This window comes from Stenella coeruleoalba (genome assembly GCF_951394435.1).
Source record: "Stenella coeruleoalba genome assembly, chromosome: 12".
NCBI lineage: Eukaryota > Metazoa > Chordata > Mammalia > Artiodactyla > Delphinidae > Stenella > Stenella coeruleoalba.
Window position 1 is genome coordinate 72,984,334 of NC_137158.1, and position 23,622 is coordinate 73,007,955.

Consider the following 23,622-nt stretch of genomic DNA (forward strand, 5'->3'; position numbering starts at 1 on the left):
CAGCTGGGTTCGTGAGCCATGGCCGCTGAGCCTGCGCGTCCGGAGCCTGTGCTCTGCAACGGGAGAGGCCACAACAGTGAGAGGACCGCGTACCACAAAAAAAAAAAAAAAAAAAAAGAAGAAGAAGAAAGGGAGGAGGAGGTAGGATGTCAATTGGTGTGTCCTTCCCAGTAATTCCCAGAGTCATGGTGGAGACTTTCCCTCTTTCCCACTTACTCCCACACATCCAGAGGAAGGTATACTCTCACACGTGGGTAAGGAGAAAGAGGGAAACCAGAAAAGTTGAGGAGACCAGGAGCATGGGGCTTGTACGGGGAGAACAGAAGGGATGTGGAAGCGGCAGCATCTCCAAGTCCATGGGAGGTGGGGTATGGGGGTTAGGGTGGCCTCTGGACCCACTGAGGGTGAGTAAGAATTTCAGTGCTTTCAGGTGGAGAAATTAAGTACACATATGGTTTTTCTATATCCCTTCCTTTACCTTCATTATTTCTTATTCTCTTGCCTGAAAACTATTTGTTTCATTTCTAATTAGAATCAACATTTCAAGTTCAGACTTATTTTTTAGAAATGAATGTTTGACAAACTAGCATCCCAATGTCCAGATGTTAAAATGAACTTTAAAATTAAACCAGGAGCCTATCTACATTTCTGAACATCTAGAAACAAAGCACAGTTTTTCTTTATAGGTTGGGCTATCCTGTTATAATTAACGTTAATCCATACTAAATGAGCTTTAAGAAAACAGGCTTTCGGGCTTCCCTGGTGGCGCAGTGGTTGAGAGTCCGCCTGCCGATGCGGGGGACATAGGTTCGTGCCCCGGTCCGGGAAGACCCCACATGTCAAGAAGCGGCTGGGCCCGTGAGCCATGGCCGCTGAGCCTGCGCGTCCGGAGCCTGTGCGCCGCAACGAGAGAGGCCACAACAGTGAGAGGCCCGCGTACCGAAAATAAATAAAAAAAAAAGAAAACAGGCTTTCCTTACCTCGGTTCCATTTCGTTTTTCGGCTTTAATGATTTGCGGTAGCCCCTGCTCGTTTTAGTTAGCCAGGCACGAATGTAAATGGTAATGAGCCTTTTGTGCATATGTGGGAAATTCAAAATCCATCTCTAGTCTATTAACTGTGTAAAGAAAGTTACACCATAGGAGGCCACAGTAGTCTGAACAAAAAGGCTTCTATTGTACAAAACCAATTTCCACGGAATCAAGTTGGGCGATAGTGTTTTCTCTTGAAGGATATTTGTGCAGCGGTAGAGGTGTCTGACCTATCCACTGGACAGAGGAGTTCTATCACTTAGTGCGGGTAAAGATCAAAGGAAAGATATTTCCTGCGTGGCTCGGGTGAAACGGCAGTGCTTCATAATAGTGTTGTTTGCCTGGCCACCTTGATTACTATATTTGTCAGAGTAGAACCTGGTGAAGCTTGTGCATCGTTTAATTTATTTAGGAAGCAGCAAGTGATTTCTGTAAATTAAAAAGTGCCTCATTTTGGTTTTAGGATTTTCCTTTTTTTAAAATGTACTCATAGTAATGATCAGCTAATGCCATGTCACATGGCTAACTACAGTGCCTGACACATAGTAGGAATTCAGTGACTATGTATTCATGAATGAATGAACAAAATTTCTCTTAAGCAACGGTTCCCAAGAGTATGACTTACTCATACCATCCTACTCTGGAAAGCTTTTTTCATTTTGGTCTAAAATGTGTATTTCCTCTCCTTTTCTGGTAATGCAAACATTAATGCGTGATCTCATAGAATTACTTTTCGTCTCAGTAGATGCCTTTGTAAGATTAGGAATACGGTTTTTAACATAGGCTGTTGTTCAGTGATCTTTATATCCCTGACAGCATTTTAGCTCAGTGAAGAAACTCAGGATCCTACAAGTACCCTCCTCCACCGCCACCCCTAAAATGGTTCTGCAGAAACCTCTGAAGGGTCCAAACAGCAACCTGATTGTAATAAAAGTGATGCTCAAAAGCTCACATGGGTTTGTCCCAGGATCCAGTTCAAGAGCCTGAGCGCTGCATTTAAGAAGTGGCACCACACTGATACGCCGCAGGGCCCTGTGCTAGAAATCGATGCTGATACAATTCGACAAGTCTGTAATCAGTTTGAGATCCTGCTCCAGTATGTTCTACAGCAGACAGATTGCAATTTTCACTTTACTTCTCTAGTAAAACAGACGATGATTGGGAAAGTTATCCTGCAGTATGCTTGTTAATAGCTTGGGGGAAAAAAGGTAATATATTTTGTTCATTTAGTTGCTCCAAAATAGAAAAAAGTAGATTTTTAGTCTCTCTCTTTTCTTGATGCCCACTTGTTTTCACACACCCTCATACTTTACATGGATGTGTTTATATGTGTTTTCCTCCTCCACCACGGATGACACATGCCTCCAGAGAAGGGTCTTTCCAGATGTTTTACATCTTTGTATCCCTGGAGCCAGGCACAACATCTAGTATTTTTCAGAATGAAGTAATAGAAGTACACTTTTTAAAGGTTAAAAAAATGAGTCTCCAGTGTTGACTCAAAAACACATGTTCTAATATCATCTATTTGTATGTAGATCTACACCCGCAAACTTGAAAGTAAATATGAACTCCTTTATACAAAGCTATTATACAGAAGACCAAACGAAATGTATAGTAAATGCCACCAATTTATGTAATCAATTCAAGTGGTCCTAACAACTTTAACATGACGGGTGATGTTGTTTTGCTGAAACTGGCTTCATGCTTAAGAATTTTAAAAAAGTCTCTGCTTGAGCAGTTTTTTTTCAGTTGTCAATTTGAGTCTTACAGTTTTGAGTATGATGGACCATGATTTGATTTGTTATTATTGTTTTGGTTATTTTTCCTTTTAACAGTGAACATGAATTTAAATCACCATTTGTTTTGAAAAGCTGATTAATGTAATAGAGCACCTCAAAATACAATGTTCATTTTTTCAAAATACTGTATGTGGAAATTCTTCAGTGCTTATTTACTTCCATACCTACTGTAGATGCCATATATAAAGTCAGTCTATCTGGTCACAACATGAATACGGTCCTCATGGCCACAGCCAGGTTTCTGCATTCCTCATGGCTACACCCCCTTTGTGAGGTTTCAATTATCCCACTCGTTTTCTCTGGGAAAACTTGGAATAATTTTATTTATATGTTAACTCTTGGTTATAAGGAGTCATCCAGGTGAAGCAGACTTTTAATTTTCATAGGATTTGCAAAACCAGAAATCATACCTTCCGCCCTCCCTACCCCAAAGTTTAAGAAACACTGCATTAAATGTACTTTATGTGGGTGAATAAATGAAAAACCACCAATGTGGCCTGATTTAGATTCTTTAAGTAATTGTTTGCATATTTCCTTATATGTTTGATTTGCTTATATTTTTGCTATTTCTCCTCTAATGTGATGGAAATAGTTACTGGATTTTTAAAAATACGTTCATATTTCTTTGGCAGATTTCTGAAAAATAGTAGAAGTATTTACCTATCTTAAACTTCGGGAGACTTTCAAACCTCCTAACTGTTTCTCCAAGAGTATCACATTGTCCCCAACCCAAACTTTCCCAGGAGTTAAGAAATTCCTAAAATTGAGAACTATTAGATTACCTTAACTCTTTGGTATTATTGGAGTTTAAATCCAGTGACTTTAAAAAAACAAAACAAAACTGCTTGAAATAAAATCCTAACTCCTTAGGGTTTAAATACTAGTGATAGAACGTGTAGTCTCACTCCAGGATACCAACCTTTTAGAAAATAATTAGGCACTAGCAGACTTGAGTTTGATGCAACAGAGAAATGGATGTATGCTGTTAAATGCTATTTAAAAAAAAATCATCCCACTGTGATTATTCCTCAGTTTATTTAATAGTTAGGGAGTTTGAATAAAATAATAATAATGGCAACAAAACTTACATTTATATACGTAGAGGTAAGAAGTATAACTCCATGGTGTGCTTTAATACACATTGTCTCATTCAGTGTTCACAAAATGCTCTGCATTGAGAGTTATTTCCATTTTAAATTATAAGAGAGTTTAGGCTTAGTGAGGACTGTGGCTTATCCAAGGGCTCTCAGCTGAGCAGGGACACCTGGATGGAGCTGCAGCCCATTTTCAGAGCCAGATGAGTTTCCACAGTGCTCAGGGCCTGCCCTTCTTCCACATTTAGGCTCCTTAATGTCCTTGGCACTTCAGAGATATCTTCTAGTTTTGGGATTGTTTGTCTTTAAGCTGTAGCTGACGTATTGCTTTGGGAAATTATGATACACTTATCTCTTTTAAGAATGTAATTCTAACACATGAACTTTTGGAAATGAATTTGTTAACTGGTCATATTCTGAGACTAAAATTTCAGCATCTCTGGGGAACTATGAGAAATTCTATGAAATTTGGTTTAAAAATTTTTTAAAAATAAGACCAGAGTTCACTATATATGTATATATATACATATGTATATATATGTATATATATACATATGTATATATATGTATATATATACATATGTGTGTGTATATATATATATATAACAGATGTGCCACACTAAAATAAAAACCAAAACCTAATATAGAAAAAAATAACTCACAGAACAGATAAACTAGAAATTGGTTAATTGCATTTTTTAAAAAAATGAATTCTTTATAAAAAGGTCCCCAGGGTTTTTTTATGTTTTCAGCTTTCCTGGTGCATTTATATGTTTGATTGTAGATCATTAACCACTTAATGAAACGGCTGGGGGAAAATAGAGAAGGAAACATTGCTAAAGGTTTGGGAGTCAATACTAATTACAAAACAATTTAGAAATGATAAAGCATTTCTAAATTTAAACTGTGAACTAATGGGAATATTTCACTTGAATCACCCAAATTTTAATTATATAATTTTGTGAAAGACACCATTAGTAACCTCAGATTCTTTGCTACCCAAACTGATAAGGTGTTGATTCATCCGTTCAATACATGTTTACTGAATGTTTAATGTGTTCCAGACACTGTGGGGATCAAAGACGAGCAAAACCAAACACAGTTTCTAACCTCATAGAGTGTTCACTATAGTGCTCATCAATTTTATTTTGAAGTTCTATGGAAAATGTCAAATGATAATGAAGGATAAATTCTCCTTTTTGTTTTTGATAGGCAAGAAGTAGATTTATTAATATAGGACACTTGTAAGAGATGCAAGCGGGCAGGTGAAAGAGCTCTGCCCTGAGGATTAAGTGGGCTACAATTTTATAGTCAAAGGAAAGGGGGAGGGGAAAATATCACCTTCTTCGAGTAGACATGAGGCTTACATCACTAGTTCCTCCTTCATATCAGGCTGGAGAGTGTCTGACCCTATGAGGTCAAACTAGGATTATCAGTAGAAAGGTGGTGACATTTTTCTTCCACCTAATGGCCCGGGGCATATGTTGTGCTTTTATTTATGGCTTTATAGTTAAGCAAGACTGCTTCGTTCCACAACGTTCCAGTAGCTTTCTTGAGTGATCATTAACTTACAGTGGTCTCCCAAAGTTTCCTAGGTTTCCCTCTCTATGTATAGTCCCCTATTGGGACTTCTACAACTACCTGTATAACTATCCTATTCTATCCCTATCAGGAAAGGCATTATGTCTCACTAGGGAATGCTTCCCCTGCCTGGTATTATAAGACAGGGCACATAAATCTGCTGCTCAGGCAGTATTAATTAAACATACTAAAGGAAACTAATAAGGTTGCCTGAGCCCACACAGTATAAAGTTAAAAATGGGGGCTAATATTCAGGGGCTAATAAAAGCAATAATGGAGGGTATTTTTTTTTCTTTTTTTGCCGCTAGGGTAAATTGCTAGGCCCACTCGGAAACAGGGCCTTTGTTGTATGCCTTGCACAAACTTTTGAAAGCATGATAAACTGAACCCTAAAGTTCTAAAACATAGAACTCTTGATATCCAGTTTAGTTGGAAATCTTCTCTCTCTCTCTCTTTTTCTAATATAAAAAAAAGCAAATTAAAGAAAATGTAGTTGGGACTTACCTGGTGGCGCAGTGGTTAAGAATCCGCCTGCCGATGCAGGGGACACAGGTTCGATTCCTGGTCCAGGAAGATCCCACATGCCACGAAGCAACTAAGCCCATGTGCCACAACTACTGAGCCTGTGCTCTAGAGCCCATGTGCCACAACTACTGAAGCCTGTGAGCCTAGAGCCCATGCAAAAGAAGCCACTGCAATGAGAAGCCTGCGGACCACAAAGAAGAGTAGCCCCTGCTCACCACAACTAGAGAAAGCCCGCCTGCAGCAATGAAGACCCAACACAGCCAAAAAAAAAAAAAAAAAGAATGATACTATCCCATCTGATTCTTACTAGAATAAAAAGAAGATGAGAGCTGGAATAAGAAATGTCTTCTTTAGGGAGTTCCCTGGTAGCCTAGTGGTTGGGATTTGGTGCTTTCAGTGCAGAGGCCCGGGTTCAATCCCTGGTTGGGGAACCATCCTACATGCCACGCCGGACGGCCAAAATACAAAAACAAATAAATTAATACAAATTAAAAGAAAACAAGAAAAAAATAGAAATTAAGGAAAAAACGGTTTAAAAAAGCTTTAAAAAGAAAAATGTTTCCTTTAGTATGGCAGGTCACCATATGCATGGGGAAGAAGCTCTTTTTGCCTTTCAGCTGGGGAACAGCTCCTAGAGAATGCAAAAAGAGTTGCTTTTCCAGACCAAGCGAGTTTATTCCTATTTTTCAAAAGGTTTAACGTTAGAAAATCCTTGAGTAGTATTTAATACGTTTATAGGTTAGAGGAGAAAAATGTGCATCTCAAAAAAAATAATAAACCCAGTGAAGACGTACATATTATCCAATATCCTTTTCAAAGAGCAGATTGAAAGATAAATACTGGACTTCTCAACTGCAATCAGTTGGACTTACTGCCTCCATTCCCTTATTTATTTATTCACGAATTTTTCTTGCAGTTTTGTTGAAATATCATTTACATACAGCGCTGAAAAAGTTTAAGGTGTACAGCATAATGATTTAACTTACATATATCATGAAGTGATTATCACAGTAAGTTTAGTGAACGTATATCATCTCATATAGATACAAAATTAAATAGAAAAAAATTTTTTCTTGTGATGAGAACTTTTAGGATTTACTCTCTTAGAAACTAACATGTAGGGGCGGAGTCAAGATGGCGGACTAGGAGGACGTGGAATTCGCGTCTCCTCACAACTAGGGCACCTGCCAGGCCCCGGTGGGGGACCACGGACACCTAAGGACACGGGAGGAACCCCCAGCGACCGGGTAGGACGTGGGGCGTGGGGGGAGTGAAGGGGGAGGAGAAGTGGAGGCAGGACGGGACTGGCGTCCCTGAGGGGCGGTTGGGGGAGGGGAAGGGATCCCACGCCCGAAGGGGGAAACTGGGGAACCATTGGGAGGGCAGAGGATCAAAAGGGAGCGTGGCCAGCTTTCCCCTGCCCACTTGGGCCCCCAGGAAGCTGCTGAGATCCCGGGCCTGATCCTCTGCCCACCAAGGCCCCTCCAGCCATGCGGGTCCTGAGGGAGCGGGAGGGAGGGAAGGGCAAGCAAAAGCAAAGGCCGGGCCTACAGGACCGGCACCCCTGAGGGGTGGCTGGGGGAGGGGAGGAGTTCTGACACCCAGCGGCGCCCACACACGGTTAGGGGTCCAAAGGGGATGGGGGAGACCCTGGGGGAGATGGTGGGGGAGGGGCGCGAAGGGAACGGGGCCAGTGCTTTTCCTGTCCACTTAGGCACCAGGGAGTCTGTTGGGCTCCCGGGGCCTAATCCTCTGCCCTCGGAGCCTCCCTCCTGCCGAGCAGAGCCCGATCCCCGCCCCTACACCCCCCCCCAGGGCCCCACCTCTACACTCGGAGACCCCGAGCTGGGCCTAAACCACACCCACACAGCCTCACCCAGGCCTTACCTCCAAACTCCGGAACTCCACACTCCAGAGGCCCCGAAGGATAAATTCTTTAAAAACATACTCGAGCATCTCCATGTGATAACTTCTTTGCCTTCTGTAGTGTATCTTCTTTATATATTTTCTGAAATATATTATTGTAATAAATGATTATTACTTTCTGGGTTATTTGTAAATGATAAAGGGATAAGTTTTTCTTAATTTGGTTCTTGGCATATTTATATGGATGTTTTGAGGCTCTAGAAATGGCAATTATCATAAATATTCCAACTGGCACATTTTATTAGCATGAGTTCACATAACATAGATGAATCATCCTGACGTTTTTCCCTTAGCTGTTTGGTTACCATAATAATTGGTTCTGTGGCAGGTGGGTAGTGTGATCTTAATTTCCTTTGGTAAATTTGAGTGATTTAATCTCATGGATGAATGATGAGTTGAAGATATATTTGAAATTTTTAAATCCCATCATTTTGGTGAAGATTTCTCTGCCTGCTGAATTTAATGAAAGAAAGTAATCTATTAATATTTCACATCTACTTACTTATTCGTGTGGAAGTAGTATAACAACTCCAAACTCTGTTTATATAAATGAACCATAGGAACTGGTTCTAATTCCTTTACTTCTACCATGATTACAACTTTTAGTTGAGCAAATATTGAACTTTATTAATCCCACCTGTGTATCCTGCTGGGTAATAATATGTATTGGCACATGTATTTAAGATTCTTCAGGCTTTGAACAAAAATGTTGCCATGGGAACCTGATTTCATAGCCCATAGTCCTTTGCAGAACTACACCTGCCTTATGGTAGAGGTTTCCATAGCAACAGTTTTGTTCAGGGAACGTAGAACTTGAACAGAATATGCCATGAGCCTTTTTTAAATGTGTGCGTTGATAGTCGTGATATTACTATAGTTAATGTGTGTATTAGAAATACAGGTGGCACCGTGGTGGGCAGCAGTGTTGTTCTTGCTTTCAGTCAATAGATTCCTATTGAGTTTAGTAGCCACAACGCATTGGATTAGGAAATTAGAGCAATTTCTACTCCCTTTTCCCTGTCTCTCCATCCTCCACTCATTTGACCCTCCTGCTAGAATGTGGTGAGGTAATCCTCCATGGCTGGCATGACCAGAATGATCATTTGTGATAATGCAGAGCCGTAAGGAAAAGATGTGTAACTAATGTCTGGCCAAGCTCAGCAGGCTCTATTTTAAAGGGCAGCATCAATCTTGGGAGCCTCTAATGCTACAGAATATTCTACTGATGGTTTTTCAACTTCCTCACATATACTCTTCTTCAAAGAAGGTCATGGGCTCTAATAAGAAAGCATCGTGAGGATGGGGTAAGAATTAGTTTTCATATTTCTGATCTACTGTCTGGTCTCTTTATCTCTTTTTTTTTTTTTAAGTCTTCTTTAAATAGACCTTTATTGGAGTCTAATTGCTTCACAGTATTGTGTTTGTTTCTGTTGTACAACAAAGAGAATCAGCCATATGCATACGCATGTCCCCACATCCCCTCCCTCCTGAGCCTCCCTCCCATCCTCCCTATATTTACTTTTTTCTTCTTTTTTTTCCTATATTTACTTTTGACATTAAAAATGTTGACAGCTTCTAAATTAAAATAGCCCAAGTTCTTTCTTTGCTCGTCATTCATTTGTGCCATATTACATTTATAACTCAGGCCATGTGGGAAGAGTATGCTAGGGCCCTGCAACAGATAATCCAGGGTTATCACTGTTGTGTGATTATGGTTCCGTCAGCTGTTAGATGCATCCTCATCCTTCAGGACTGTGCTCCTGTTGCTGCCAGGTATGCTGGCATATTGCTGTTTCTCGTCAGGTCTCAAAACATGCGGCACCGGATTTTGCAGCAGCCTCAGCTGCTGCTTACAGTCTACAAAAGAGCTGACAGGGGCCTATTACTAATGCCAATCATCCTTCACCGGCAAGGGTATCAAAGAGACTTTTAGAGACCATGGGGCTGTTTTCAGCAGAAACCCTAATCAGATCATCTTCCTTGATCAGGGAGAGGAATGTAGGAAAATGAGGTGGGTTAAAGGATTTAGAACAAGTAAATGCATTCTGAATGCATTCAGGACAAATTAGCTCAGAGTGCAAATAGAGATTGATTTGTCTGATTGAGTGGAAGCATGACTTAAGAAGCCTGAGGTCAGGCTTCTGCCAACTTAAGGCCTTGGAAAGTTAAACAAATACAGGGGAGTGTGAGAAACACATTTATTTATAAAGAAGGAAGGGGGGAAGAAAGGGAGGGGGGGTGGAGGGGGAAGGAAGAGAAAGGAGGGAAGAAGGGAAGGAGAGAGGGAACAGACTTAGTAAATGATAAACCCAGGAAGTCGATCTAGAGGAATGTCATTACAAAAATTGTAGGTGAGTTTGTTTTTTTTTTGCCTCACCACGTGGCTCTTGGGATCTTAGTTCCCCGACCAGGGACTGAGCCCCGGCCCTCAGCAGCAAAAGCATAGAGCCCTAACCACTGGACCGCCAGGGAATTCCTTAGGTGAGTTTCTATACGAGGAAAATACAAGGATTAAAGTACAATGTAGGCGAGTATGTACTAGATCAGGAATCAGACAGTCTTGGTCTTCTGACTCACCTGTAACCTTGGATTCATCACCTCAGTCGCCTTTCTGTAAATTAAATGATGAGGCCAGAGCCACCTCTGTGTTCTGTGAATGCGTGTGTAAATCCAGTGGAGAAGGGTCGTCGGAAGCGTTTTTGTCTCCTGAACAACTGCTCGGAGTAGAACAGCTCAGCTTTTATTTGCTGAGCATTATCATGAGCTTTCTTTTGAAGAATATCCTTCCTGGATTATAAAAAGTTGTAAAGCCTATTGGAACTGCTGATTTCCTAAATCCTGCCCAGCGCTAATATTGCGTTCTATGCCCCAGTCTTTACTAAGCTCATAAAATGATGGCTTTTAACCATTGGTTAATATAGTTATGAGAGTGTTGAGCTCATGGTCATCGCTTACTCAGTATTTCTTGAGTTGAACTGAATTGAATTTCATCAGTTCTGGAAATGGACTGTACAGATTCTTTTCCTAAAATGCCAAAGAAATTATTTAAATCAGTGAGAAGGCTGGTAACCCCAAACAAATCATAGCCCTGCCCTTGCAAAAATAAAAGCAAGGTTTGGGCACTTTGGGAGGTTTTGTGCAGTTTAGATCACTGGACCTTAAATTCAAAGGAAACTGAAGACCATAAAAGTCCAGGGAAGCTAAAGAACGATATTGTAACCACAGCAAGTATACACAAAGGAATAGGGGCCTGGCCAGGTAGGCCAGAGGAGGACAGATTAAACCATCACGTCTTTAGCCCTTTAAATATGAAGATTGAGGGAACTACAATCAAAGTCTAAAACCTCTGAGGAATATGAATATGATGAACACAAATTTGTTCATCCAATTTTGGACTGTTATTACAAGGGTACCAACTTTCCTTGCAACTTTAGAGAGATGAATTTAGGCCAAAAGGAGGTACTGCTTCACATATAAAGTTATTTACTAATGGGGTTTATTACTCTCAGAGTTTGAATAAACTGGACATGTAAGACTTGGATCCAGTGGGATGCATGTAGTAGGTTGGTTATTTGGGCCCCTGCCTCCTGCAGGTTTCTGTGTGTGACCTGGCTCCTGTTCCTGGTGACTCTCAGATTTTGCCCTCCAGATGGAGTGGTATTCTACTAAGATAGACTGGTGGTCTTCTCCTAATTCACAAGGAGTGGACTTAATGCACAGCGTGGTCTTAGTTTCTGTGCCTGATCTCACAGTTATACCGAAGAAGGGAGAGGCAAGTTCTCCCATCCTTTTTTTCCTGAAATTTTAGCTTATTTTTGCTAAACTCTAATAGGTGATGATTTACCTCCAGAGTATATGGGTGTACACATACACGGGTATACATAGATACATGTACATGAATGTATATGTTTATGTAATGTGTGTGTACATATAGATCACTAGGGCAACATTTTCTAGTGGTCCACCAAGAACCCCATGATTTCGGAATGTTCTCCAGGTGGATGAGGATGGAGATGAGGACACTCCAGGTAAAGGCAGCCTTTATGTGTTAAAGCGCAGCCATGGAGGTTCTCATTCTAAGGAGTAGCAGATGTTTCTATCTGGGCAGCCAGAACTTTGGGTGAGGTGAGCTGTGCCAGGAAGGACAGATGAAGTATAATAAGGTTGGTGATCTCTGTAGATGCCAGATCGCGGGGTGGGGGTGGGGGAGAGGGCCTTGGTCCCTCTGTTATAAGTGGGTTTATTATTTCATAAGTAATGGGACACCATTTAAGCATGAGATGAACGAAATGAAATTTACATTTGAGGATGCTCTTTCTGGAAGTAGATGGAAAGTGGACTGCTTACAACAGTGAAGTCAAAGAGATCAGTGGGTTTTGAGGTGATTTGTTAACAGAGGAGGGAATAAAAGGGCCTGCAAATACAAGTCACAACGGGCATGGAGGGAAAGGATGCGAAGGAGTCTGCAGAGTCCCGTTTTACTCTAGTCCCACTCAGTAAGCTCTTTCCACTTAACACTTCTGTCTCATTAAGTGGAGGATGATGTCCTGGGAGACGGGCAGATTGGTGAACTTTGGGGATTTGTTTCCCCCTCCCGCCCTGTGCTTTCCTTTTCTCCTTTTCTACTTGTTACATTTCATTCAAGTCTTCTAGAGAAAGGAAAAGAAAGACAAGAGAAAAAAAAATCATTCTAGTTCCTTAAAAGCAGAATAACTAATAGTTTATGAATGAGCTGGGTTCCTTATATTTTCACTAAGCCAGAATTTTCTGTAATGAATTCTGTTACGGAGATCTAATTAAGCCCTAATAGCAGTGGCTGAGAATAGTAACAGGAAATGTGTTAAGTGGGTAGGTGGTTTATTGGTAGGTGGTTTATTTTCTCCTATTGTTACCTCTTCTGACCTTTACAATGCACTTTTCTCAAAGAAATCTAGTCTCGGGTACCAGAGAATTGTTGAAGTGCAAAGTTCTATACATCTTCCAAACACAGAAGCTTTACCCTCTGGCAAACGTTAAGAGGGATAGAGGTTCCTGTCGAAATGTAGAAAATCTGCTCTTTTGTTCTCATGTGAGGATGAAGTGAAAATGTCTAGATCTGACTAAAACACCTTGTCTTTAAGTAACAGCCAAAGTTGAATACAAATTCTTTTCATCTTAAAAATAAAATCAGATATTTAATATGGAATAAATATATCAAAGAATCCAAATCCTATGAAAAGGCAGGTCAGGACTTCCCTGGTGGCGCAGTGGTTGAGAGTCCGCCTGCCGATGCAGGGGACACGGGTTCGTGCCCTGGTCCGGGAAGATCCCACATGCTGCGGAGTGGCTGGGCCCGTGAGCCATGGCCGCTGAGCCTGCGCGTCTGGAGCCTGTGCTCCACAGCCGGAGAGGCCACAGCAGTGAGAGGCCTGCGTACTGCAAAAAAAAAAAAAAAAAAAAAAAAAAAAAGGCAGGTCAAATTGTCAAGCTTTAACTTCTCTCTCCATTTGTGCAACTATCACACTTATAAAAATTTTTATTTTTTCTTTTCTATTATGGTTTATTACAGGATATTGAATATAGTTCCCTGTGGTATACAGTAGGACCTTGTTGTTTATCCGTCTTATATATAATAGTTTGCATCTGCTAGTCCTTGACTCCCAATCCATCCCTCCCCAGCCCCCTGATCACACTTATTAATTTTAAAGTTTTTATGGTAAATTTAAGCATATGTGAATGGTGAGGAGCAAAACAAAAAAAATCTGCTCCAGCTATTAGCATTCCCTTTGCCTTGCTGTTCCTCTTTTCCTCCCAACACAACATCGCGGGCTGAAGATGGAAAGACTTATTGGATTCTCTATCGTCAATTGGACAGGCCCTCTCTGGGGTCCTTTCTGTCAAGATCCTCAGATTCCATTTGAATTTAAAACAGACCTGTAGGCTTAGGGAACGTGGCAGCCGTGTGTTCAGGGAAACAGAGAAAGAGTTATTTTTAAAATATCTTACAAGATCTTTATCCCCAAGACTGATTGAGGGAAACTTGGCGGATGGTTCAGTGTTTGTAAGCAGCCAAGTACGCAAGAGTGATCTGGAAAGAAATAGTGGTCACTTATGACAGCCATTAGTGGATGCACACATTGAAATTTTCCAGCCAAATCTTTTTTTAAAAAATTTATTCAATCAAGACAGTTAAGGAATCAGTGACATTTGGACTGTTCAAGCAAGACCCTGTTCCTTTAGTAGAACCTCAGGCTGCTGCTTCCTTGATTTCAAAGAACTAAGATTTTAATCTCTTACTAAAATCTAGAAGAAATGATCTTATACTGCATTTTCCAAGAAGCTGTAGTCTGTTTCTTTCTTATTTTAGTAGAATCTCAACTGTCTAATCAGTGTTCTAACACTAGAATATGTTAAGTTGGATTGTGTGATATGGTAGAAAAGGCAAGGAAAAGAGAAAATAAATAACACTGTCATATCAAGAAGAGAAGGGAAAGGTAATGCCTGGGATGAAAGCTGTTATTGCTGACAAATGCCTGTGGGACTTATAAAAATAGTTTAAATTTAAAAGTAAATTTAATCTTATCGAAACATTTTTCTCCCTTTCTTAAGAGTGTTATATTTTTTTTAATGTAATGCTTACCAAATTCTCTTTTAAAATATAAGGGATGGGAATGAATGTTCATATTTAATTTCACTTGTATTATTATCCAAACTGATATGTGTCTCCTTCATTGACAGAACCATAAAAAGATATGAATTTCCTCATCTCTTTATGTGTACTTAACTCCCATTGATTTTACTGACGGGTGCATTTAGGAGAATTCCCCCAATATTCCACAACATAAAATTGTTCCTGCAATCTGTCTAGTCTCCTGATCACCAACCTCATTTATTTTTATTCTTTCCATCCTACCATCAACTGCAAATCTCCCTTTTACTTAAAATTAAAATGTCCCTTCCCCTCCTCCTCTCAAGCTAAGTCACACCCCATCCCAGACCAAGATCACTCAGCTCTCTGATCACCTCAGTTACTTTTGTATCTAGTCTACTGCACAATGAATATTTTTCACTACCTAATTACTTTATCACATCAGTATATGTTGCTTCTTTCTCTGGACTATAAGCTCCTGTGGCTTAAATAAATAAATAAATAAATAAATCACTTCTGTAGGAAAGCATACACTTAGCACTTAGAATTAACCAAAGGCTTCCAAATCCTAGTTTGTAAAAAAAATTCCCCAAAATTAAAAAAAAATGATAATAACATAGTGAGTTAGTCACTAAACTCCATTTATTTCATAGTTTTTGTTCAGTGTTCTCTTGAAAGTTTAGTGTTAAATGTCCTTTTTAGAAGTAAAGCAATAATGATTTTAAATAGCAAGATTGTTATTTTCAATTTAAAAAAAAAATAGAAACTCAATTCCAGTCCCTCAGACCCTTTGGAACTGAAATCCTAATGTTGGAGAACCAGTGGTTGACGGTCTATTCCCATCAGGCCTTGGCAGTTGTTTCCTCCTCGGAGCTCCTATAACTTTAATTGCATGATTCATTGGCCACTCAGCCCAGGCTGTGCTGCTTTTCATCTTTTTACACATATTCCTATATCTGCAGCTAATTTAAAAGAAAGCCTCACTTAATAGTTCTCTTTTCATTTTCATGGCGCCTATTAAGATTATTGACAGCAAATCTTGAAAATATACTTGTTGAATAATTTAGTGTTCAGAATTATTCAAAATTTAGAGAGCTAAAAGAAGTCATGGATTTTGGTGTATTCATTTTTATCAAGTGAATTAAGCGTACATATTTCAGACAGTAAAAATAGCAAAAGCCATGATAAATAAAGTAATATATTCAGTAGTTGCAATTTATGGAAAGTTATTGAAAACCACATTGATTTTACAAGTCCTATGTAGAATTCTACTGAATGCTTAAGAAAAGAAAGAAGAATAATTTAACAAGACTGCACTGTTTTGCTAGTGAGCTCGGTGACTGTAAACTTTGTTGTGGTTCCACTGCAGTTTCTTCTTCTGCATTAGGCATATAAAATCATACTTTTTTTCTGTGTAGGTATATATAGTTTTAACATCACTTTTTAAAATCAAGAAATACTTTTCTATTTTCTTTAAGTTGTGTCTAGCTATCACTTCCATTCTTACAAATACTCTTCGTCTGTGGAACGTATTTTCTGCTGAGCACTGTGAAATTTAATTCAGAAGTAGTGCTTTATTGATGCTTCGTTTTTGTGACCTTTCCAGTCCTGTGTTGGTGACATATTGGTCCTCTGTCTCCAGTGCTTTGAGAATCTAATAGATAGGATGGAATGGGTCAGATAATGAAAGTCCCTGGTACATTAACTTTCAATTTCATGAATGTCTGAATATCGCAGAGAAGATGAATGGCAGGACTTCCTTTGCTTTTACATTTTAACATTTATAAGCTAGTTAAATTTTCCTTGTATTATCAGCAGCAGAGTCCAAGCCTACAATATTATTAACACATACATTTATATTTTGGAACAGCAGTGTAAGAGTTTAAAATAATTTATAAACCACAGTGCAGGCAACTGACAAATGCATGCTACTAAAAGAGATGAATAAATAGGGGTTTCATTTCCTATGAGTTATAGCATATGAAGTATACATTGAGAAGGCTCCTTCTTTATTTCTCTCTGTTTTACTGACCTGAGAAGAGAATTGGGGCATGTAGTTAGTCATTTGACTGATCTGTTATTGGGTAGTTACAATTATCTCCCAAAGGAGTCTTATTATTTTGAAGCCACATTAATTTCTGAAGATGTTATAGCAAGTGTGGGTGTTTGAAAGAATCTGCTGAAACAGACTAATTTTGGAGATGAGACTCAATCACCAGAATGATAAGAAATAAAGAAGGGGCCTGAGTGATTAGTTGAGGACAAGTATGAGAAGGCACACAGCTGTTAGATTGTCGGGGTTTGGACACTGATATGTGAACTCATTTGTATTCCCTTGGGTAATTTTATAGACAGTGTATCATCTGCTGTTGCCCTATTCCATTCTCACCACTGTATTTACAGTATCTATTTTTATGAAATATGGCCAAAATTAGGAGATACAATTTGGTCTTTTGGATTATCCTTGGTCATCCAGCTGTATTTAAAAACTTGTGACGGATGCTTCAGTGCCATTTAGTTTATCATTACAATTTTATTGTATTTGCTGTTCTCTGTAAAAGTTCTAGATCACTAAATTGGGGTGGACCTGTGCAAAATAGTTGAAGAAATGTAATAAAATGATGGGGTTAACAGACATCAGACTTTTTCTTATGTAGAGAAATATGTATACGCGGAAGTTTGTTATGAAACAAACTGGGATCCTAATTTTTCAGAAATACGTTCATTACTGTCATCATAACCATGAATGGACACAGAGAATATCAAGAAATACAATTTTGGAGACATCAAAAAACAACCAACAAAGAAAACTTGTGCTCTCTTGTCATGCTAGAAAAGCTGTTTGGGGGAATCTGAGATTCTGCTCTGAGAAATGTCATCATTGGTTTGACCCAATGGGAAACTCTGATGTGGAAAGTTTACCTAACCTGACTCTTTAAATACATAATTAAATATATGTAGTATATGCTTTTATATTTTGACAAAGAAATGAAAAGTCGGCCTACATTAAGATAGGAAGTATATGGAAGTGTGTAATGACTGTGCTGCTTGGACCACTGTTTTATTGTCTGATTTCTTTGAGAAGACATCAGGCTTCTGCCTCTGGTTCCATGCTCTCCCATGGTGGCATCGTTCTCTCAGAGGGGTCATCTGTTTTCTCAGTTGCTATTTCATTTAAATAACTACTGAGGAACCTTTTCTTTGCCTCATCTCAACTTCAACCCAGTTCACATATGTAATATTCACACATGATGGACCACCTATGCCTTCAATTTACTCTGTTTAGATCTGCCAGGTGGCCTCACCTATTAGGCCATCATTGGCAAAGACTTTGTGGCACTCCTTGCATTTTCCTACTGTGCCATTCCTGGGCCTGTTTACTCTGAGGTCCATTCCTTGACTTTCCAACTTTTCCCAGCTCTGTTCCATGTCACATGTGGTTGACTGACTCCAGCAGCTCCCATATCAGCTAGATTCTGGCAGGGTTGGGCCAGTGGGAGAGTGGGCACTGGCATGAGATTGGGGAGGGGGAGGAAGAAGCTGGGATATTTCTCCACCTCCCACTGCCTCAGGTAGGTCTCCAGAAGGAGCTGCATCTTCTCCTTGGCTCCAGTCCCTTCTGTATAGGTCCTCTATGATTCCAGATTTTGCTGGGTGATGCAGGCCTCTGGTCTTGGTTACTTCACATCTGCCTTCTTTCCCTCTCTGCTAAAGGTAACAGTGGCCTCCCACCATGTTTATCTGCAGGTTACATTACTGTCCACGTTCGGCTTCTCAGCTCTTCCATTCCCTGTGTAAACAAGTGTTTGCACCAAATATACTCTTTTTAAATACACAGATTTGTTTCTGTTTTCCTAGTTGGAGACTGACTAATATACACTGTAACTACTTCATATATATTCTGCTCTACACACTACTCTCAGAGAAGGCTAAGTTCAAAATTTCTCATCCAGCTGATCCTTTCAGCCATATTGGACTAAATATCGCACTTCCCGATGAGTGTTTTAATTGGTTAGTGTGCAGATTCGAGAAGATTACCATCCCAAATTCTTCTTGCCTAGTGTACATGGCTATAAATTATCTGTCTACCTCTGGACTTTTCAGGTTCTTTGTCCTTACATTAAGCATGTACCAATACTGCTTTACATCCATTATTTAAAAGCATGTTTTCTCAACCCTGTTAGATGTAAGCCCTTTAAACTCAGTCACTGTATCTTTTATGTGTATCCCTCATGGCCCTAGTGCAATATCATGTACTTAGTAGGTGCTCAAAAATATTTTTCAAATGAGTAAATGACAATTGCTTTCTAACAAAAAATGCAGTTGATATTAAAAGACTCCTTTGAGAATAATGACGTTGGTTGCCAGTTGCTAGAAAGAGTCCAAAAGAAAAACAGAGAACTTGTTCTTCTGAAGCACCTGAGACGATTGGACAACATTTCTGAAAAGGCTGTGCCATGATATACTGATAGACAGATTGGGAGGGTTAATATTCTCCTCCTAGAGATAGAATCACCCTTCCGTGTTACCAAGAGCATTAGTCCAGGAAGTATTTTCTTACATTCTGGTGATTACTTTGTTTTCTTTTATATAAATGGATACTGTTTGTTGTTGGTTGTCTACCCAGTGTTCACTCCTCTCTTACTCCTTTCTGTGGACTTGTACCTCATGGCTTCTAGGAAAAGATGGCACTTTCCTCAGCTAAGGAGTGGACACAATATTAGTCTAAACCAGTCAGGACAGTCAGATTCTCCTCACTGTGGTGACTGGCTGAGATAACCTACACAATCAGCTCATGGAATTCCTCTGGCCAATCTGGACAGAGATTGGTTTAAGAAAGGATTTATGACCCAATTTAGGTCAGTGAGACATAGAAGAGAAATCTAGAAACTTCTGAGGAAGTTGCTGGAAGAAATGTTCTGTCCCGTTCTGGACTACACAGTATGTAGGTGTGATGCTTAGAATTGCTACAACTGTCTTTGCTTCCATGATGGAAACCAGCATTAGGATGAAGCTGACCCTGTGGAAAACAGAGTGGAGAGATGTAAATAAACTGGGTCCTTGGTAACATCACTGAGTAACTGACTCAGAATTACGCCTACCTCTATCTAGACTCACCTGTTTGACTAACCCTTTGAGTAGGGTTTGCTTTTGAATGCATTTGGAAATATCTCAAGTGATAGACCATGCTGCGAACTAAAATATTCGTCTCAAATATTGAGTCAATGAAGTCGCTAAACACAGGGGGAAAAATCAGACTATCAAAGGAGGAACCAAAGGGGCAGAGCTCGGGTGCCTCCTCCTTCCTTCTTTCTTGTTTTCCTTTCTTTCAGCCGTTGCCCTCGAGATGCTCACAGTACAGAGGCCCACTTTCAATATGGGATATTTAATTGTGAAAATATGTGTAGTGTTAAGGGAGCATATATAGGAAGTGCTTGCTTCACTCAGCAGACTAAAAAGGAATTTAGGATTCTCAAGTACAGAGGACCTTTGAGAAATTTGTGTAACTAGAAGCCCTGTGTCAATAAATTTTGACAAATGTGGAACAATAAAGCTTCAAAGCTACAGAACTGTTGAGAAAAACATATGAATTGGCCCTTGAAATGTTATGACAAATACCAGAAAATAAGAATACGGAATGAAGGGTTGGCAGTTGCGTAAGAACCTAGAGTCAAAACGCAGCATGATTTAGACCTAAGCACATGGGTCTTGGAGTAATCAGACAGACTTTTGTGTTCAGTTCTTGGCCCTGTCTTTAGACCAAGCTTTCTTACATGTAAACTGGGGGTAATAGTACTTGTCTCATGGTGTTGTAAAAATTTAATGGGAAGTGTGTATTTAAATGCCCGTAGGATATTGTCTAGGACAATCGTAGGCACTAAGAATAGTTTTCTCCTCCTTTGATTGTTATTGTTTCTAGCATCATCATTAAGCAAAGGCTGTCAGCTCTCAGCTTCCTGTCCCTCGATGCTATTTTCCTGAGTTACTTCAGTCAACCTGACTCGGGAGGAGTGAGACCTCCCCGGCCTTGGATTTGTGCTAATATCTCTGAGTTGACATATCCCAGAGATAGATGACAGGTGAGTGAGATTTATGTAGGGTCAGGTTTGAACAGTAAACTTTATTAAACTAGGACGTATTTGTAAGCCATACTCACTTGGTGTCAGTAAGGAAAGCAAACAGCAGCCCTTCACTATCAGTAGGGACTGTGTCAAAGTAGAGTCACAGATGGGGCTACAGGAAAAGGCCAAAAGCACACGCCAGAAGTCAACAGCCACTGACATTTCAAGGTCAAAGGCAAGGACATCCTGGGGCCTGGAATAAACCACACTGTTTGATATTCACCTCCAACACTGTTATGCAGGTAGAAAAAAGTCTAAATGAATTTCTGGAGTAGCTTGAATGTTATAACCTCTGAGACATCATCTACAATTATCCCAAGCTCAGTGGCTTCTACCTTTGAACTCTTTGCTACTGTGCCCACACTTCTATATGACCACTTACCTACTCAGTTGTATTTCACTGCTCATATGTGTGCCCCTTACCCCTCTAAACTGAACTCCTGATAAAAGGGACCACACCATACTTTTTTTTTTTCATTGTCTCAAGAGCCTAGCTTACGATATAGATGAAGGAATATATGTCACAAGATTCCAACAGGGCAGAGTCCTGTTTCTGCCCAGATCAGAGTTTGAGGCATCTGTGTCCCCCCCAAAGTCTTTAAAATAACACTTTTTGAAGTCTCCATATTTGTAACATGCTTATAGAGAATTTGATATCTGGATAATTCAGTAGTTTATCACTTCTTAAAAAGTCACACTTGAATGTCACCCTCATGATTTATGAGAAAAATAATAGAAGTGACATTTATAAAGTACCTGTTATGTGTCAAAAGGCACAATTCAAACATTATCCCATCTGATCCTCCTGATAATCATGTGAGGGAGGTGTTATCGAGGCTGTTTTAAAATGAAGAAACTGGAGCTCAGAAGTATTCAGTAACTTGTCTGAGGAAAGTAGCCAAGCTGAGACTGGGAGTCAAGCCTTTGATCCAGAGCCCATGCTTTTTCACTGTATATTTAATTTTTCTAAATAGATGTTCCTTTTCATTATGAGGTTTAGTATTCATCAAAGGAAATGTCTGTATATGTAAATTCCCTGCACTGATAAACCAAGTGATTATTTATAGCCTTTTGACATTTGCTGAGTTTTCTGCTCATATTTACATTAGCCTGACACCCCCTAGAGAAGGCCTGGGAATGTTTTGATGGCATGTTAGAGATTTCTAAGGTATACTCACAGATTCATTCTACAGACATTTATTGAATGTTTTCTGTGTGCAAGGCGCTGTGCTCAGGTAAAACATAACATCTTCAAGGTGCGGGTTACATAGAACATCAATGGCAATCGCTATTAAGGAATTGTTCTGGGCAGGGGTTCAAAAATGCACGTCCATGTGTCGTATGGGGACTTATCTGTGAGAACCAGGTGTATTCCTGGCAACCCAAACATAGGCATTTAGACTTGGGAAGTCAGGCACGGGACATAGGCAGAAGAAGAAGACAAACTCAATGGGAAAGGGCAAAAGAGTTGAAACTTGGAAAACATTTATAATCAAAGAACCTTGCTTGACCTGCAGTAGTAGAAGAGTGAAAGACATGATATAGAAAACAAGAATTCGAGTATTATCTCTTCTGCTTAGGAAATGTGTGATCTTGGACACATAAATTAATTCCTTGAAGCTCAGTTTTCTCATTGGTAAAATACAGATGATACCTCTCTCAAATGAGGTTATAACAGTTTAATAAAATACAGAGTGGTATACAAATGCCAAAATGGTATCATTATCTATATTTATTATAAATTTTTTTGATGCTCTGAAAACCTTGGAGATGAGCAGAAGCAAATGCCAGGTGAAGCAGAGAGAATGCATGGTTTATGACCTGGGACTGGGGTGTAGAGCTATGAAGAAGGGAAGCTTCTTTTATACTATATGTATCAACAGAGGCAAAATAATGGAAAAATGAAAAAATGGAAAGGAGTCTGGATTTTGAACTAGAAAAGTCAAAAACGTTTATTCAAAATACATAGCACGGGCTTCCCTGGTGGCGCAGTGGTTGAGAGTCCACCTGCCGATGCAGGGGACGTGGGTTCGTGCCCCGGTCCGGGAGGACCCCACGTGCCGCGGAGCGGCTGGGCCCCTGAGCCATGGCCGCTGAGCCAGCGCGTCTGGAGCCTGTGCACCGCAACAGGAGAGGCCACAACAGTGAGAGGCCCGCGTACCGCAAAAAAAAAAAAAACCAAAAAAAAAAAAAACATAGCACAATTAAAGAGGAATGGGAACAGTTATGTTTCTAGGACCTGCATACAGCTAGTCCTCAAAATTTAAGCGACAACTAAATGAGATGGAGATTTGTGGTTCTGCAAATGTAGAAGCTTCGGTTTATGTGCTCTGCTTCATTATCTGCTTTTTGTTATCACCCAAAGGAGCATTTCTTGGTATGAAACAAAAACTATTTAATCTGAGTTTATTTCAGGTTAGATTATCTGGATTCAGTGCCCTACTGTTCGAAGTTACCTGACTCACCTTTACTAAACTTGAAAAATCAAAGATTTCCTATCTGAGCCAGCCAGCAAAAAATATAAATAAAACCAAAGAAGTTGTTTTATTTTGGTTTAAAGGTCAAGTTCAAAGTCATCTCCAACAATATTAAATCAGGCTAGATTTCGAGTTTGGATTTAATAGAATGAGAACTCAGGTCTCTTTCTCCTATTCACATTAGTTTGGACCCAGAGGATATTTATTAAACAAAGAACAGCAGAACAAACTAATATTAAAGGAGGAAATTGGTTTTCCTGCAGTCCAACCTATTTTTAAATTAGCAGAAACTAGTGCTAATATAAAACCCTGTGACCAGTAATCACATTTTCCTTTTGCTTTGTTGGAAAATCACAGCAATGTGTATTAGCATTTCATGCTAGTTAAGAGAGTGCAGTAAAATGGTCCAAGGAAACTGTTCTGGGTGAGAGCCGGACAG

General features: G+C 39.7%; 1 long non-coding RNA gene across 1 annotated transcript in view; it reads left to right on the top strand.

Annotated features, from left to right (window-relative positions):
• The first annotated feature begins 7,175 nt into the window (after window positions 1–7,175).
• LOC307195658 overlaps window positions 7,176–23,622 on the top strand; it is a 119,972-nt gene continuing 103,525 nt past the window's right edge. Inside the window, exon 1 of the long non-coding RNA XR_013830905.1 lies at window positions 7,176–7,277. This is a non-coding gene — a long non-coding RNA (uncharacterized lncRNA). The remainder of the gene's footprint in view (window positions 7,278–23,622) is intronic.